At 36.7% G+C, this 17,768-nt stretch overlaps 1 protein-coding gene across 1 annotated transcript in view; it reads right to left on the bottom strand.

The window, feature by feature from the left end:
• The window catches only part of HS6ST3 (heparan sulfate 6-O-sulfotransferase 3), a 654,288-nt gene that overhangs the window by 451,607 nt on the left and 184,913 nt on the right, over positions 1-17,768 (bottom strand). The gene's annotated exons all lie outside the window — the stretch shown is intronic.

Below are 17,768 nucleotides of genomic sequence, written 5' to 3'. Positions count from 1 at the left end.
CTTCCTGGTTCAGTCTTGGAAAATTGTACCTTTCCAAGAATTTGTCCATTTCTTCATGGTGGTTCATTTTATTGGCATATAGTTGTTTACAGTAGTCTCTTATAATCCTTTCTATTTCTGCAGTGTCAGTTGTGATTTGTCGTTTTTCATTTCTAATTTTACTGATTTGCTTCCTCTCCCTTTTTTTCCTGATGAGTCTGGCTAAGGGTTTATCAATTTTATCTTCTCAAAGAACCAGCTTTTAGTTTTATTGATCTATGCTACTATTTTCTTCATTTCTATTTCATTTATTACTGCTCTGATCTTTATGATTTCTTTCCTTCTACTGACTTTGGGTTTTCTTTGCTCTTCTTTCTCTAGTTGTTTTAAGTGTAGGGTTAGATTGTTTATTTGAGATGTTTCTTGTTTCATGAGGTAGGATTGTGTTGCTATAAACTTCCCTCTTAGAACTGCTTTTGCTGCGTCCCATAGGTTTTGGGTCATCATTTTTTTGTTGTCATTTGTTTCTATGTATTTTTTTATTTCTTCTTTGATTTCTTCAGTGATCTCTTGGTTATTTATTAACACACTGTTTAGCCTCCATGTATTTGTGTTTTTTACAGTTTTTTTCCTGTAATTGATTTCCAATTTCATAGCATTGTGGTCAGAAAAGATGCTTGATACGATTTCAATTTTCTTAAATTTTCCAAGGCTTGATTTGTGACCCAAGATGTGATCTATCCTGGTGAATGTTCCATGTGCACTTGAAAAGAAAGTGTATTCTGCCACTTTTGCATGGAATGTTCTATAAATATCAATTAGATCTATCTGGTCTATTGTGTCATTTAAAGCTTGTGTTTCCTTATTTATTTTCTCTTTGGATGATCTGTCCATTGGTGTAAGTAGGATGTTAAAGTTCCCTACTATTATTGTGTTACTGTCAATTTCTCCTTTCATTATTGTTAGCATTTGCCTTATGTATTGAGGTGCTCCTATGTTGGATGCATAAACATTTATAAATGTTATGTCTTCTTCCTGGGTTGATCCTTTGATCATTATGTAGTGTCCCTCCTTATCTCTTGTAACAGTCTTTATTTTAAAGTCTATTTTATCTGATACATGTATTGCTACTCCAACTTTCTTTTGATTTCCATTTGCATGGACTATCTTTTTCCATCCCTTCACTTTCAGCCAGTATGTGTCTGTAGGTCTGAAGTGGGTCTCTTGCAGACAGCATATATATGGGTCTTGTTTTTGTGTCCATTCAGCCAGTCTGTGTCTTTTGGTTGGGTCATTTACTTCATTTACATTCAAGGTTATTATCGATATATATGTTCCTATTACCATTTCCTTAATTGTTTTGTGTTTGTTTTTGTGTGTGTTTTTCTTCTCTTGTGTTTCTCGTTTAGAGAAGTTTCTTTAGCATTTGTTGTAAAGCTCGTTTGGTGGTGCTGAATTCTCTCAGCTTTTGTTTGTCTGAAAAGCTTCTGACTTCTCCATCGAGTCTGAATGAGATATTTGCTGGGTAAAGTAATCTTGGTTGTAGATTTTTCTCTTTCATTACTTTAAGTATATCCTACCACTCCCTTCTGGCCTGCAGAGTTTCCACTGAAAAATCAGCTGATAACTTTATGGGGATTCCTTTGTATGTTATTTGTTGTTTTTCCCTTACTGCTTTTAATATTTTTTCTTTGAATTTAATTTTTGTTAGCTTGATTAATATGTGTCTTGGTGTGTTTTTCCTAGGGTTTATCCTGTATGGGACCCTCTGTGCTTCCTGGACTTGGGTGACTATTTCCTTTCCCATGTTAGGGAAGTTTTCCACTATAATCTCTTCAAATATTTTCTCAGACCCTTTCTTTATCTCTTCTTCTTCTGGGACCCCTATAATTCGAATATTGGTGCATTTAGTGTTGTCCCAGATGTCTCTGAGATATTCTTCAATTCTTTTCATTCTTTTTTCTTTATTCTGCTTCTCAGCAGTTATTTCCACCATTTTGTCTTCCAGCTCACTTACTCATTCTTCTGCCTCCGTTATTCTGTTATTGATTCCATCTAGTGTATTTTTCATTTCAGTTATTATGTTGTTCATCTCTGTTTGTTCTTTAGTTCTTCTAGATCTTTGTTAAACATTTCTTGTATTTTCTCAATCCGTGCTACCATTCTATTTCCGAGATTCTGGATCATCTTTACTATCATTACTCTGAATTCTTTTTCAGGTAGATTGCCTATTTCCTCTTCATTTATTGGGTCTTGTGGGTTTTTACCTTGCTCCTTCATCTGTGACATATTTTGCTGTCTCTCTTTTTTTTTTTTTTTTTTTTTTTATGAGTGGGATTGTGTTCCTCTTTTACCGGTTGTTTGGCCTGAGGCTTCCAACACTGGAGTTTGTAGGCTGTTGGGTAGAGCTGGGTCCTGGTGCTGAGGTGAGGAACTCCGTGAGACCTCACTCCAATGAATATTGCCTGGGGCCTGAGGTTCTCTGTTAGTCCAGTGGTTCGGACTCGGAACTCCCACGGCAGGAGCTTCTGCTTGACCCCAGGCTCACAAATCAAGATCCCACAAGCCGCGTGGGGTGGCAAGAACAAAAACAACAAAAGAACAATAACAAAGTAAAACATAAAATTAGACTAGGAAACTAACAGATATGTTAGAAAGAATGTAAAAATAAAAATACAGATGAATCAACAACCAGAAGGTAAATCAGTACCACAATAGTAAAAAAGAGGAGGAGGGAGAAGGAAAAGAAAAAAAAGGAGAGGGGAGGGGAAGGCCTTGGCTGTGGAGAGTGGGGCCTAAGCAAGGGCGAGGTTTGGGTGGTGGGTGAGGCCAATGCTCAGGATCCACAGGGCTGGAAAAGGCTCTGGGGGTGGTGGGGGGTGGGGCTTAGGCTCAAGGAACAGAAGAGGTCCAGGCGTGCCCCCCACCCCTGGTCTCTGAGGGCAGCGGACCTCACCTGGGAGCCCAGCAGGCTTCCTGGGCTCGAGTTGGGGGGCAAACGCCCTCCTCTCCTGCTCCTCCAGTCTGGGGTCTGGGAGGACCCCTCCCACCTGCCTCTCCTGATCTCTCTGGCCTCCCTCCTATGCCCCCAAGGACCCATGCAGCCTAGAGGGGGCTTGGAGGGCAGGGGATCGGCCTGGAAGCTCAGCAGCCTCCCCGGCCTGAGTGGGCCAGGCGATCGCCCTCCACTCCTCTCCCTATCTTCCTGGAGAGTCCCTCCCACCTGCCTCTTCTGATCTCTCCGGCCTCAGGGGTGCCGATCTTGTCTGGCCTCCACTTCTCCTCCCCCCCTCAGTCCCCCTATGTCCTAGCGGTTCACTCTGGGGTTCCTCCCATCTCCTTGAGGGTCAGAGTCCCCCACCAGCGGCCAGCAGGCACCCTAGTTGTGGGGAGGTGCTAACTCTGTGTCTTCCCACACCCAGAATGATAAGGATTTAAATGGGCAGATAATGGAGGAGAATTTCTGTTTCTCACAAGATAGCAGATAAAATAAATTTCCTAAAAATCTTAAATACAATTATTTTTTTTAAATCTATTCTAGTGCATGGCTGAGCTTGCAAGACCATAAGAAAATAAAGGAAATCCTAAAAAGATAACAGAAAGAAAGTACAAGAATCCAAGATGGCAAGCAGTCTCTCAATCCAGCAACTCCCTAAGGCACTTGCCAATTCCCAGTAATCCAGATAGAAAGCAATCTATAGGCAAACACTACCCAAAAGGAAAGTGATATTGCTGTTTATATTAACTTAAAATGCATTTACATTCAAAGGCAATAAGAATTTTTAGTGAAAAATAATATAAATACCTAATGCTAAAAGATTCAGTCCTCCAGGAAGATGTAATAATTCTAAACTTGTATACAGATAATAACAAAAATTCCAAATAAATAAGCCAAATTTGACAGAACTAATAAGCAAACTTGACAGACTCACTATAATATTTGGAGATTTTTTAACAGAGAGCTTTCAGTAACTGTCTGATGACACAGGACAACAACAGCAACAAATAAACTAAAAGAGATATAAAACAACTTTAATGGAATTAACAAACAATATAAACTATAGTTATAATTTATACACACACTTTCATCTGTGGCACATTTATGAATATTGACCATACAGCAGACCATAAAACACGTCCGTACATATTTCAAATGATAGATGTCATATGTATCACATTCTCTGACCATAATGATTCAGTCAAGTGAGAAACAAAGAAAATGAGATTAAAATATTATGATTGGTGATTTTTTAAATCTATATATAAATAACTCATGGGTCAAAAAATGAACCATAATGGAAATTGGAAAATGTTACATATCAAATTCTGGGAAGCCCATGGAATTCCCTGGTGGTCCAATGGTTAAGACTCTGCACTTTCACTGCCAAGGGCCCAGGTTCAGTCCCTGGTCAGGGAACTAAGATCCCGCAAGCAGCGTGGAGCAGCAAAAAAAAAAAAAAAAAAAAAAACCCTGGGAAATCCAACTAAATCATTACTTAGAAAGAAATGTGTAAACTTAAACGTTTGTATTTGAAAAGAAAGGCTGAACATTATTAGGCTATGCACCAATTTAAGAATTTAGAAGCTTAACAAGAAAAATTCCAAAGAAGCTGAAAGGCAGCATTGGGTCAGATTCTGCAGTGCTGCTATGGAACATGAGTCTACTGTCCAGCTAATATAGAGTCTGTGCACTTTTTAGGAAGGAACAGGTATTGTATTCATTAGGAAAATTTGTGTTGTATATGACAAAAAAAAAATTCAAAGTGGATTAAACAAAAAAGGAACTTAGTGGCTGATGAAAATGAAAAAGCTAATAGAGATTTACTTAGGAGTTCAAACAATGTCCCCAGAACCCAGTCTCTCTCCATTTTGAAACCCACCCTTCTCCACATTGGATTTATTCTCAAGCTTCTGTTGGTGGCTAGACTGTTCCCAGGAGCTACAGACCCACATCTTCTGTGGATTTACCCAGCCCCAGAAAAACTGCATTGCATCTCATGTGCCATCTCTGAATCAATTTCTCTGCACAAAAATGTTCTATTTGTGTAGGCCTGAATCATATCCACCTCAAATATATTATATATGTGCAGAAGAGTCTGGTTTCTCAAAGGAAATCTAGTTTACTTCTACAAGACGAGGGGCGAACACCTTCCAGCCAAAACATGAACAACCATTTCAATCTGCTCTCAACCCGTGTTTCCTGGGACAAGTCTGGTGGTAGAGGCAGAGAGGGCTTGAGCCCATGGCCTCCCTGCTCTGGCTAACACCATCTCCTACCTGCCGTCTTCAGTTAAGACTTCCAGAAAGTGTCTCCTCCCCATCCCCACCCAGCCAAGTGCTGAAGTTTAAATTTCGTGCTTTGATGACTTGATATATATACACTGCCGCTCCACTGCTCCAGAGGCTGTGGGCAGTGAAATGAGAGGGCAGAAATGAAAGAGCACATAGGATATCAACATTACCAAGGTGCTTCATTAAGCCTTATAAATCTGTCTTCCCTGATGACACTCTGACAATGGGGTGGAGTTCCACCAAGCGCTTACCTGGCCGTGTAAATACTTAGATTCCTTTTACAAATATGGTACATAATATGGTGGCATTTTACAGTTTAAGGTCAAATTCATTCATTAGGATACTTTTTGTTCATTAGTCCTCTCGGTTTCATTAGAGTTATCTGGATCCGAGGTAATAATATTTTTGAATTTCCACTTATAAATCTGATTCCATGATTTTGAGAGGGCTTTTCTGGGTTCTTTTTGTTTTTGGTGGGCACTGCTCAGAGGGATCCATTTGACTTATGCTGGGAAGGTAGGAAGGGCAAGTATAGCACAAAGCAACATAACATTTGCTGGGAACTCTCTAGCTTCCAAAAAAGAATATTTTTTAAATTAAACTATAGTTAAATGAATATCCAGGGTAACCCTGTAAGGGAAAAAAGACAGGAAGAACTCTAAAAAGTGTTCATGCAATGTTGAAGGATGTGGAGCATGTCCTCGCTGATTGTATGGATAATATGGGAACCTCTCATTTCATCATTGGCTGGTAAAGTTAACTTACTTTGTCCAGCCCATCTACTTTCTGAATTCTTGCAACTTCCAAACTGTGCCCCAAAAGTTGAGACACCCCTTCAGCCTGATGCAAACCTAGGACTTTTAGGCAAAGGATAGATTCATTGACAATGGAAGCATAGGGTTCTCAAAACACAGTGATAAATAAAATTTTGTTTCAATGATGTTTAAATTATTCTAATGTCATTGAAGAAGATTACTCCTCTGCTTGGTTACATGTATATGTATATATATGTATTTGCATACATGTTTGTGTATAAGTACATGTTTGTATTTATTTTCAAATATTTAAAGAAAAATAATTAGCCTGACAAAATGCAAAGAACAACTTCTAAGAGAAAGACCTTCTAAGAGAAAGACCTAGTCACTATATACATATTTTTAGTGGCGAGGTACTTATAAACAACAAAAATTTATTTCTCACAGTTCTGGAGGCCAGAAGTTCAAGATCAGAGGGCCAGCATAGCCAGTTCTGGTAAAGGCCCTGTTTCGGGTTATAGACTGACAACTTCTCTCTGTGTCCTTACATGGTAGAAGGGGTATATTTTTTAATAAAATCTGAAGAGCAGATTTTAAAATACAGATTTTAATAGCCAAAAGAAAAAAATTAAATCCTACAAGATTCAGCGCCTAGGGGGACTTCCACAGTGGTTCAGTGGGCAAGACTTCACCTTCCAATGCAGGGAGTGTGGGCTCGATCCCCAATGTGGGAGCAAAGATCCCACATGTCTCTGTGGCTAAAAACATAGAACAGAAGCAATACTGTAACACATTCAATAAAGATTTTAAGAAAAAAGATTCACCACCCAGGAATAATCACCACAGATCTTTTGAGGATATCTTCCTTGTCTTTACACATTTAGACACATATTTCATTTATGTGAAGCATATTTAATTATATACTATATACCTACTGTACATAAGTTTTGTAACATACTTTCCCACTTAATATTTTTAGCTGTTGATTTTCTCTACCAATATTCCTCTGGTTTAAAGTCTCTTCTTATGGTTAAAAGTAAGGGCATTAATGTGTTTTTAAACTTTAAAACATTGAATGCAGTGTTGAACAGGAACATATGCTTTAAATTTTTTATCGAAATTTAATTCAATGATAAAGCACAGAGAGAACATGTGATAGCTGACAAAATCTGGACTGTTCACCAAAACAACTACTCTTTTAACGCAGTCTTTTTTTTTTTTTTTCTTTTTTCGGTACGCGGGCCTCTCAACTGTCATGGCCTCTCCCGTTGCGGAGCACAGGCTCCGGACGCGCAGGCTCAGAGGCCATGGCTCATGGGCCCAGCCACTCCGCGGCATGTGGGAACTTCCCAGACCGGGGCACGAACCCGTGTCCCCTGCATTGGCAGGTGGACTCTCAACCACTGCACCACCAGGGAAGCCCCAACTCAGTCATTTTTAATCTTGTTTAAGTCACAGACTTTTTAAGAACCTAATAAAAGCTTTGATCCTCTCTGCATAAAAATGGACATGAACGCAACATTTGCAAATTATTTCAAAGGGTTTCTATTAATATTAAACCCATCCGTAGAGCCCCAGTGGACTACAGAACTTGGCTTAAGTACCCTGATATTTGTGAAATTTTTGCTGCTAAAGAAACTAACCTTACTCAGAACAGGAATTCAAATAAATGTTTCTAATAAACAAATTAGCACCAACCTCTTAAAATATTATATTTACATTCTTATCACAATAAAAATGAAGACTCCTATCATTTTGATCATCACTGATGTTTACTAACATCTTTCAATTAAACAGTATTTATCGAGCATGATCTATGTACCATGCTCAGCATGGAACCAAACAGATGCTAAAATAAATGCCCTCTCCCTCCAAAATGTATGACTAAGTGAGAAAAATAAATAATGAAAACCAGAAGGTGATAAATGCTAAGTTAAGAGTAGATCAAAGTACTAGAGCATCCCAGTGCCTAACCTAAAACAATATAAGAATAAAGTTTGAGGAAAATAAGTATTTGCAAACCATGCTAAGTATATATTTGATCAGAAAATTCACTTAGAAAATATTTTAAATCAGTTTTTCACAGTGGAAGGCAGTGTAAATATTTTGTACAAATAGAAGAGAAACATGCCAAACATAATTTTTCTTTCTTTCCCTCTAGACAAAGGTTAATTTTCCTAATCTTCTCTGGAAATTCTTAAATTCCTATCAGTAAAACTCTATTCAGTCAACATGTGTATGCAATTTCCCCATTGTAACAGGCTATATCATGCGTGCCACAAGACAGCAAATTGTCATGGACAGAATCTTTGCTTCCCAGAATAGCATGCATATTTATGAAGCTGTGAACTTGAAAAGAACAAGCTAATCTTAACCAAACACGGCTGTTGAGAGGGGTTCTTGCTGGATCCCAGAATTAAGAGTGTACAGGAAGAAAGGAATAGAATGGAATGGAAATGGCAACAAGAATGAAAATGGCACCTCAGAAATTACTTTCACCCCTAACTTCCCAGAGTTAATAACACAGACTTAAATAAATCTTGCTATCTTTTACGTACGTCTGATGCAATACCTACTAATTAATTATAGAGAAGAGGAAATAATGTTGATTATTTTAATGACCTTTATTTCTAATTTTTAGACTGTCTACAACTCAGGGGCTTATTTTGGATATTGTGCTGTATGTACTTTCTGGTACCAGCAATAAATATTTCTGTCTCATTATAATTATTTGACTAAGAAGAACTGAAACGAATCTCAATTACTTTTCTAAGTAGGATAATGAATACCAAATTCAAAGATCATCACACATGCTTTCAAGGAAGCAGTACATAAGGAATCAATTGTGTTCCTTTTAATGTAACGTCTAATGTTGTCAGTTAAATAAAATGAAGATCATCTAAGAAACCGGTCCTCTAAATATAAGAATAACTATTTTCTTAAAGATTGAAAGGTATCTACAAAGTGACATACTAACATTTTAATAAATGCTTTCTCTCATCTTACTGATCGCATTAGAGTAGTAGTTAAATGTCATTACTTCTCCATATTGATGCCTTCAGCTCTTCATCTTATCTCTCTCTTTAAAATAAATTACTTCTTCATTTCTCAACAACTGATGGAAGTAATGTAAATCCAAAAAAGCAGCAATTATGCAAAAACTAAACTCAAAACCGTTTTCTTTCCCCTGCCCCACCCCCCCGCCCTGCAACAGCTTGTAAGCATAATTAATCAAATCAAGCTTCCCTCTCATCCTGGAGAGCTGTAATTTCAAACAGCAAATTGCAGCATTCTTGCAGCAGTACATATAAAGTATATTAAGAAAATATGTATATGAAGTAGGAGTGTGTTCTTGGTGATAAACTTAATTTTATTAAATCTCACTCTGTATCATGAATTCATATTCATATTATATATACTGCCCATTGAAGGAGCTATCTTACTATTAGGAATTTTGAATAATTCAATATACAGTAAATTAAAATATTTCCTATGCCACAATAAATCAGTCAGAAGAATATAATTAATGGACATGCCATCCTCAGGAATAATGTCAAACATATGTAACCAATTATATTGATAAGTACACCTTGGCAGTTCAATTTTTAACAGACTCATCACACACATCTAGAAATTTTTTAAACTGTCTATAGTGTTCCAAAATGTCCACAATTAGGATATTACCCACTTCTAGTGAGATAGGTATTTTTTTTCAATTTTTCCAGGAAACTGCCTTTAGAAGGAACAGAAACTCCTATTCTTTGCAGAAAGAATGGCTATTACTCCCTCGTTTTGAAGATTCACTATGCCTGTGTATCTAAATAACTGCCCACGATTACGAATGCAAACAAAACACTGAAACAGTAATTTCCTACCCAAGATATGATATTAGAAGGAGCACATTCTTTCACTGAAACATATCTTAAAATCCTTCCTCTTTCTTAAAGCTTCCCTAGACTAACTGAATGTGGAAGACTAACAGAAATTTCATGGCTTACTTTCATCCTTTCATATATAATTATTCCCCTGGGAATTATAATGCTATTAAATCACCTATTTGATGTACATGTTTTTAATTTTAATATTGATTGAGCTGCCTGCCTCTTCCTTGTATTTATTTGAATCAACGTTGCCCATCAACTTTGCACCCAACCCAGGACCCGCTCCAGATAAGGCACTTTCAAAGACTGCTTGGTATAAATGGTGACAAAAATTATTTGTTAGAATCAGGATTTCTTATCAACTGGAATCCAGTTGTATAAGGAAGTAAATGCATTTTCTCTTAAAAGTTAAAAGGTTATTTATTTGGTTAAACACTTCCTGTCGGAAGTCCTGGAACACCAAAAGAAGCTATCGACTTGCACACTAAAACAAGAAGGGCATATGTGCAGAGCAAGCACCCAGGCTTCCTGACCTGAGAAACTGACTCAGTCAACGGGACTCCTCTGGTCCTCCTGGAAAGGAAAAACTACTCACTAGCACCTTCACTCATAGAGGGATAGTATTTAACTCACCTTCATACAGATCATTTGAAGCAAAAATAATGTGGGCTCACTTTAACTAAGGGGGATCAGTAAACCATGAACCTGACAACAGTTCATATGAAGGCAAATAACAAACTGATCTTGAGCCAGGCATGTATATCCAAGGTATATTATGTATATTCTTGTGAGATACATGTAGATTGCAGTATAAATCACTGATAATTATTTTTATGTATAACAATTGCTAAGGATATTAAACTATTAATGATTTACATGGGACTTGGTGTTAGATACTAAAATTAGTTATATATCATTTTATGTAAATATGATAATATGAAAGAACTTATTTTAAAATTTTTCATGTATATTAGAAATTCTATATGCAATATATATATTTACAAGTAGAATCTGTACAGATTCTAAAGCATAAACTGTATAATTTGTGCAAATACTGAGCTGCCCAAAATTTGACAAGAAGAATAAAGAATAATGCAAGTTAGAAAACTCCATAAATGATGCATTTTATATGCTGTTTGTAGTTCAAGAAAAATTTGCTATCAAAGTATATCATCTATCAAAGAACATAAAAATTAAAACATTCATGAAGTACTTTAAAACTAAATGTTTACTTAGGAGATAAATGTGGATTTTTCAGAAATATTTATAAATATATCAAGCAAATATGAATGAGAATACTTGAAAACCACATTTATCACTGTCAACAGTTTTCCCATAAATTTATTTTTTCCAAATAAAAATGCAATTAGATTTTCCAGCCATAAAAATGCCCACAATCTAGAGATGGGAATGAATTTCAGAGGAATCATTAGAAACCTCCGTTCTCTTGATAAATAAGTAAACGTGGAAGGATAGAAATATGGAATAGTCAGAGCAGGAAAATCATTATAGAAACACCCAGTAGTGACTCTCACGTGGCTGAGCTTTGAAGCTTTCCAACATATACACTGTCTACATGTTATTCTCTCTCCTCTTCCCTAGGCAATCAATGAATTCACAGTGCCTTCCAAAGACATCTCTTGCTCCAAAATGATCAACCCTCCACTCTCCCATCATCATCATTCCCGTTAACTAAGGCAGATCTTCATTAGATGCTCACTTGCTCAGACGTTGTCACTAATGTGTAACAAATAATTTAACGTTCCTTAGGTCTAATCACATCTAAACTTCTCTGACTCTTCAATATGAGTCAAGTTGGATCCTGATCTTTCCTGGCCTTGTGAGTTTAACATTCACAAAATTATTTAAATAATGTACAGATCCTTATAGAATTTTAGGCATCAATATTTACCTGAAATAATAATATTAAACTATGTTTTAACTGAGCTAGTTTTTTTAAATGATGGTATGTTTGATGCAACACTGTAGAAAACGGGTCAGAAAACTTTCTTAAAGGGCCAGAAAATAAATATTTTAGGCTTTGTGCGTCATACAGTCTCTATCAAAACTACTCAACTCTACCACTGTAGCAGGAAAAGAGCCACAAGTAATATGTAAACGAATGGGCAGGGTCATGTTACAATAAAACTTTATTTACAAAATCAAGTGGCAAGTCTGAGGGCATAGTTTTCCAACATCTGTTCTAAAACAAAATTATAGGATTCTAGAACCTTAGAACAAGAGCTAGCACTATAAATTATCTAGTTTAGCAACTTTTTATAATCAAAATTATTATACAACAATTATTGTCCTTTGTAAAATACATAAACAACAGTTCATTTTAGAAAATTTCTAACTGCAAGGAATAAAGAAGAAAGCGAAAGTCACCTCTACTCTCATGACACTGAGATACCTACTGTTAACATTTTGGTGTTTATTCTTCTAGTCATTATGTATAAATCTCAGATGTATAAATTTCATATTTCTCATATTATATATGTACTTTCTTGCAAAGTAATTATCATACTATACATGCAATTTTGTGAACCATTTATCTATTTAACAACTTTACATAAGCATTTAGTCATGGCCTCAAATATTCTCCAAGAGTATAATTTGAAAGGGCTACATAATTTTATCATTAGCTGCATGTGCTATATTTAATCAGTCCCTGAATACTAGACATTTCTTTCCAGTTGCTATGCTATTATAAATAACTATACAATGGATCTTGTTGTGCATGAATCTCTGTTTGACAATCTGATTACTTCCCTATGGCAAATTCCTCGAAAGGGAATTCTGAATCAAAAAGCATAAAAACATTTTTTTAAGTTCTGTGACTTTTGATACATATTGCCAGATTGCCTTCCTGAGTGGATTTATCAATTTACACCTCCATCATCAGTAAATTGCAATACCCGCTGCCATGCAATCTTGTGATGTTCTCTCTTCTTCTATTTGCCACCTTGATGACCTTAAAATACTATCAATAGTTCAACATCCATTTCTCACATTAGTGAAAAGACTGGGCATTTTTCCTAACTTTGGAAAATTATTTTCTTATTTTGTGAACTTCGGCACTCATTTGAAAGACAAGAAGGATACTGAGGTTCAGAGAGCTTATGTATTGTCTCATGGTCACAAAGCTAGAGAGAGTCCTTTCCACTGACTGTGGTATTCCCACATTACCCACCTATGACCTTCACATTTGGATCACTCTAATAGGGCTCAAAAATTATTTCTGGTTCATTTTATTACCTAGAGAGTTTAAGGGCAAGGTAACCAACAAACTTTCTTTTTCCTTTGTTCTTTCCGCTTGCCAAAGCATTTCAGACCAAGTTCTTGCTGTAAAGGCAAAGTTTATAGTGTGCTGTTTAATACTTTGTTTCGTTTAATTTGTATATTGGAGAAGGATTAAAAGCTACCACTGTGAACACCAAATACATCAAATAAAATGTATATTTCCAGTGCTATATGGGTTGTTCTTAGAGGTGAGAATACGTCTTGGTTTGGCCAGGAACTACGTCGGTTAACACCTCTTATCCAGCATAATAATTAACAGGATCCTCTGTCACTCTCAAAAATGTTCTCATTTGGAAGAGAATGCTAATCATAGGGGTACTTGGGAAGCACTGCACAGAAATAGCAAGCGTCTTTTTCTTCTAGAACACCAGACTTTAACGAGTTCTTTCTAATGGTGCTCCTGGTATTTTTCAACATCTATGCAAAGTGTAGTCCAGTCAACTTTCTAAAAACTATTTCTCACGAAGTCACTATCGTTTTACAATTACTAAAAATCTTTCAAAGTAAATTAAATGACACCTTGTTATCATTAAATAATTTTTACAACCTAATAGAGCAAATACAACTATTGTGTGAACATATTGAGGTGTGTATGTGTGAGTATACTTATATACATTTTTTAATATAACACAATAAGTGACTTCTTAAAACTACCCCAGATAGTCAATAAATATGTGTCTTGTCTAAGTTTTTCTTTCATGAAAGAAAGACTAATCTGTTCTACTGAATTAGGAGTTCTGGAAATTTTATCTCTGTAGGTGAGACTTCTTCATGTCACAACTTAGAATATTTTAATTGTCTGGTCTACATTATCCCATTATCACCTTCCTTCAAAATATCAATGTCACAGTGATTTTTTTTCCTCAGTGCAAACCTGAGTATGTCACGCTGCTAAAAATACTTCATGGACTCCTGGTAGCCTTCATACCAAAGTGCAATTTCTAGCTTATCTTCTAAGTCCTTCTATAAGTTGGACTTGCTGCCGCTACAGTCTTATCCTGGGACAATCCATCTGACACAACCATTGCAGCTTTCTCACGCTATTGTGTTTTCCCATTCTGTTCGGTCATCCTGGTATGCCCTTCAAAATCAGTCCCATCTGGTGGCCATTTTTTCTACGCATGGTGATATTTACATATCCTTCTAGACTCCACTCAAGTAGCACCATCTGTGGGAAGCCCTCTATGAACTGGATCAAGTACCACTTCTCCAAGTACTTCCTCTGCAAAATCCCCCAAAATATCTAACATATTTATTCAGCTTCTGCCACGTACGAGTCATTGTGCTAGATGCCAAGGAAAGCAGCAGTGAATGCAACAGACACTACTCTACCTCTATGGAGTTTTACATCCAAAGCTTACATTATTCTCATCGTTGCTTTATTTGGTTACCTTCGCCAAAAGATTGCAAATTCCATGTAAGTAGAGACTGTCTTATTTGTCTTTGGATTTTCCAAGGTCTGTATTAAGGCTTGGAATTTAGTAGGAGTTCAACCTACCATGAGAAATACCCCAAAGAAACATGACATCTGGATTTCTAGTTTTTCTAGGGTAACGGATCCAGAAACGATCATTAAAACACGAGAGTTCGATGAATTAAGTGTACTGAAATTTCCAGCTTACTTTAAAAATGAAATAGTTTCAAAATATATTTTTCTCTACCACTATTAAACTTATGATTCAATAGATTGAAAATGTATATTATTTTCCCCTGTCTCCAATAGGTATTGCTAATCTTCATTTTTTTCCTACAATATGAAATTTCTTCCACTTAATTTCAGGTGTTTGATAGAAGTGAAAGCTGCCACGGCAAAGAATAGGTATGGAGCCTCCCTTCTGCTGAGCTGTTAGTTCCTGCCCTTAAAATAGGCAGAGGACACAAAGGTCAAGCACCGTAACCTCATTCCTTGTGACAGGTCAACTAATATCTATAAAGTTGAAATGGAGTTCAGGAATAAAAAAATTTTGCAATTGCTGTAGAATAATTTGGGTGCTGCTTCTTCTTGATTTAGGTAGCAGACTATTAGAGATGTCTCTGGATTCAAAGAATGTGCACAAGAAGGGGGCAAAGTGCCCAGCCTTAGAGGACCCCCTGGGAAATGAAAACATACAAACCCACGTGTTTGATCTCAGAGCCAGTGTTCTTTGCCACTGAGCCTAAGGAGAAAACTTACGTTGTAATACTCATCTTAGCACCAAGCCTTCTAATAAGCTGTAACTATATTTTTTTATGTCTTTCCCATTTCTCCGTTTCCTTCCTTCCACCACGCACTATGTGTTTTGTCCGTGTACACGCAAAACCACAGTCGTATAAGCGCAAACGTACCTCTGTTCACCTCATCATAAATCCTGACATCTTAGCATTTAAGCACACCAAAGAATTCATGAAATAACCACTGTTAAAACAAGATATCTCCCTATGTTTAAATCTAACAAACTTAAACCCTTCAGTAATTGTCTAAACCCACCATATCCAACCAGCGAAAACAAGAAACTAATCACTTCCCCATCCTAATCCGGAATTCATTAATGCAGCAGCCAATATAGCAGGTTTCTCTAAGAAATTTTCATTTAAAATAGATATAGCTTTGTAAATAACACCTAATAAAATGTTTAGGCTTGGCAATAAGTGATTCAATTCATTTATTCATTCAAAGTACATTTTGGAGCATGCACTGAATACCAGGTTATGTGGTGGGCATTATGGGGAACTGGGAAAGCGAAGTCAGTAATAAATTGTTACCAAGGAGCTTCCCCTCCAGTAGGCGAGATTATGAACGTCAGTGGAAGTGATGATAAAGTGTTCTAGGAAGGCAGATAGGTGTGAGCATCGCACACTGGGGGGAATCAGAAATGCCTTCGTCTGGGACACAGCTTTTGTCTGGATGCTTAAAATTCATTATAGATGAGGGAGAAAAACACGACATTTAGAAGAAAAAGCATCAGACGAGGCAAGGGAGTGAGCAAAGCAAGGCACAGAGAATTAATTCCATCTACAAAAACCACTGCGAGGACTAACCCTGGCAAAGGAGGTTTGAGCCAAACCATGTTGTACCGTGAACGCCAAGCAAAGAGCTTTATTTACTTTAATCTACACTCCATGGGGCAACCACTGAAGTAAGGATTCAGAGTTTGGCTTCAGTTCAGTTATTTGGATAAAAGAAGAGATATTTCTTCCTCTGAGAAGAGAGAAAGGAAAAGAAAACAGACAAAATATAGAGAAATTTAGAGGTAGAAAAGAAGGAAGTCAAGAAAACCACCTCAATTTTTACAGTAAAATAATATTCATTGCAGAGAGCAAGTAGACGCAGATGAGGTTGGGAACCTATGCAGAAAAAGGGAAAAGAGAAACGCTGATTATAAAGACCTTTGCATTGATTTAAAAAAATGTTAGAATAAGAGGGAAGGTTTAAAAAAAAAAAAAAAAGAGTTTGTTGGAAACGTAGTTAGGAGGTAGATGAGAGCCAGGCTGTGACAGGCCACTGGACTCTTGACTCTCATTCAGCCAGCCATGGGAGTACAGCAGAACATGATCGAATGTGCATTTCAGAAAGACAATCCTAACAGCAGCCTTGAGGATCCACCCAAGAGGGGATAAACCGGAGGCAACAAACCACTCTGTAGGCTAATGCAATAAACTAGGTGAGAGATGAGGCTATGCAATTGTGTTAATAAAGTAAAGCATAATCAACTCAGAATATGGAGAAGGGTAGATCCAGCCCAAGGAGTGAAAGTGTACCTTGTAAAACATTTCAATGAAACTATATAACTTGAAAAGGTATTTCATATTATAAAAGCAATGCAAGTTGGAAAATTAGAAAATACTTGAACCCATTTACTCAAAGTAGGTTAAAAAAAAGTGACTTTCAGGGTAAAGTGATCATGACCTCATCCATTGAAGTCATTTTAATAGCTATGTAAATAGAATATTATTAATTAAATAACGTACGAAAAAAGCCTAGAAAATTGTGGTATTTTCTGAACACTGGCAATTTGGGGCCAGTTTTTCTCCCCACAGTTCTGCACGGCACAAAGACATGCAGACCACCATCACCTCAGGAGTCCCTTGTTGAGGGCTGTCCAAGTTTCTAAAAGAAAAATAGCTATTCCAAGAATTCATTCTTAAATCTCTTAGTATAAACTCTCACCCAAGGATTGAAATATTAAGCAAAAAGAAGTGGGAGCTGATCATTCCTCTAGGGAAAAGCTGATACTTTTGATTTTAATAGTATAAATTTAAAGGAAACACAAACCCATTGAAGAAGTCTTTTCAAGGATACAGAGTATAAATAGAAATTCTGTAGCATATGGGTCAGTCAGGTATTTAAAGGTCAGAGCAACGCTGCCCAGTAGAATCTTTTGCAATAATGGAAATGTTCTATGTTTGCATTACCAATACAGTAGCCATTTGCCATAGGTAGTTGCGGAGTACTTGAAATGTGACCAGTGTGACTAAGAAACTGAATTTTGAATTTTATTTAATTTTTATTTAAATTTAAAGAACTACTTTTGGCCAGTGGGTCCTGTGTGGAGGGCTCAGAGCTAGACTAGAGTATGGA

Source organism: Phocoena phocoena, chromosome 18 (assembly GCF_963924675.1).
Source record: "Phocoena phocoena chromosome 18, mPhoPho1.1, whole genome shotgun sequence".
NCBI classification, from domain to species: Eukaryota; Metazoa; Chordata; class Mammalia; order Artiodactyla; family Phocoenidae; genus Phocoena; species Phocoena phocoena.
The sequence above is the reverse complement of the archived record's forward strand: the minus strand, read 5'-3'. Positions and strand labels throughout refer to the sequence as shown.